Source organism: Elephantulus edwardii, unplaced genomic scaffold, assembly GCF_000299155.1.
Source record: "Elephantulus edwardii isolate Elephantulus edwardi_28Jun2011 unplaced genomic scaffold, EleEdw1.0 scaffold00418, whole genome shotgun sequence".
NCBI lineage: Eukaryota > Metazoa > Chordata > Mammalia > Macroscelidea > Macroscelididae > Elephantulus > Elephantulus edwardii.
This window is the reverse complement of record NW_006400168.1, coordinates 348,696-350,505: the sequence shown is the minus strand read 5'-3', so window position 1 is coordinate 350,505 and position 1,810 is coordinate 348,696. Positions and strand designations below refer to the sequence as shown.

At 36.0% G+C, this 1,810-nt stretch overlaps 1 protein-coding gene across 1 annotated transcript in view; it reads right to left on the bottom strand.

Moving 5' to 3' along the window:
• Positions 1-1,810, bottom strand: part of TUBA1B (tubulin, alpha 1b) — a 61,967-nt gene that overhangs the window by 49,524 nt on the left and 10,633 nt on the right. The gene's annotated exons all lie outside the window — the stretch shown is intronic.

Genomic DNA, 1,810 nt, shown 5'->3' with positions numbered 1-1,810 from the left:
AAATACCTAGTTATATATCTCTTTTAAACAGTTTTCTCCCTCCTCTGTTTCAGTGCAGTATACATTATTGAACCCATCTTACTCAGTCTCTCCCCAACAGTGGCATCATGTAATATTTGTCCTTTTGTGACTGGGATATTTCACTCAGCATTTAAGATTTCTGCATGTCTTTTTGTAGTTTGGTAGTCCATGTCTTCTTTTTTTTTTTTAAAAAAATTTATTTTTAATTTTTATTTTATTTTATTATTTTCTCTGTGTGTGTACCATCAAATTGATCTTCTTTTTAAAAAAATATTGTGAAAATACACATACTAAAACATACAAACAATGAAGTAATCTTTTTTATTACTTAGTAATACTCCATTGTAGATGACTACAATTTACCCATTCGCCTACTGAAAGACATTTAGGTTGCTTCTATTTTGTGGCAATTTTGGATAAAGCTCCTGTCATCACTCATATGTAAGTTTTCTTATTGACATACATTTTCATCTCACATAGATGTAGGATCGTGGTTACTGGATCAAACAGTGAGGCTATATTTTAGCTTTATAAGAAACTCCAACCCATTTTTCCAAATGGTTATATCTTTTCACATTCCCACCATCGGAGAATGGGAGTGTCATTGCTCCATATTCTCAATAATACTTGATATTGTCAGTGTTCTGGAGTTTTGATTTTATAATAGATGTGTAGAATTCCTGCATGGGAAAACAATTAATACACTTTACTGCTAACAGGAAGATTGAAGGTTCAAGTTCATCTAAAGGAGCCTCAGAAGAATGGCCTGGTGATCTATTTCTAAAGAACCAGTCATTGAAAATTCAGTGGAGCACAGCTACAGTTCTACTCTGACACATATTGAGCTACCATAAGTGGAAATCAGCTCCGTGACAGCTAGCTGGTTTTTAATAGGTCAGTGGTGGTTGGTATCTCTTTGTTTTCATTTGAGCTTCTCTTACGACATAAGGGTCCATGAAAGAAGCAATCAAGAAATCTAACAAAGGTAAAATTTCTGCAAGAGACTCTTTAAAGTTTTTAAAAAGCTAAGCTATAATCTGAAAGCTAGACAATGAATAAGAGGACAGAAGAAGAATTGATGTCCTAAGTTGTGGTGCTGAAGGAGAGTATTGAACATACTAAGAAAACAAACAAGTCTGTCCAGGAGAAGGTGAAACCAAGTTACACTTTGGAGGTAAGAATTTTGAAGCTCTGTTTCACATACTTTGGACATGTTTCTGGAAGAGACCAGTCCTTGGAGAAAGACATCATGTGTGGAAAGGTAGAGGTTCAGAGCAGATGAAGGAAATCCTGGATGAGATGTCAAGTATGTCTGAGACAGTGATTTTGGTTCAGAATAGTGCAAGGTTGAGAGCCACTGTTCACAGGGGTCTGAGTCATAGTTGATTTGATGGCACCTAACAACAACAACAACAACAACAACAAGAGAGCACTATGCTGAGTGAAATAACTCAGTCACATAAGTACAAATATTGTACAATGTCATTATCATGATAAAAGGAGGATAACTGAGCAAGAGAAGGATGACTGTTTAAAAGGGCAAGCAGAAGGGAAGAGGGAATGGTGGACAAGGGGGAAGAGAAAAAAAACTGCAATAGCAGAGGTGGGTAGAGAGGGGATGAGATTGTGAAATGTTCAATGGGAACTTGAAAAGATGAGGGGATAACAGGCATGTTGTTGTTGTTGATTGCCATTGAGTCGAGCATGGTTCATAGCAATCCTATGAACAAAACCTGAAGCCTTTCCATAAATATTGTCATTTCTCAAAATTCATAGTTTCTTTTTTTCT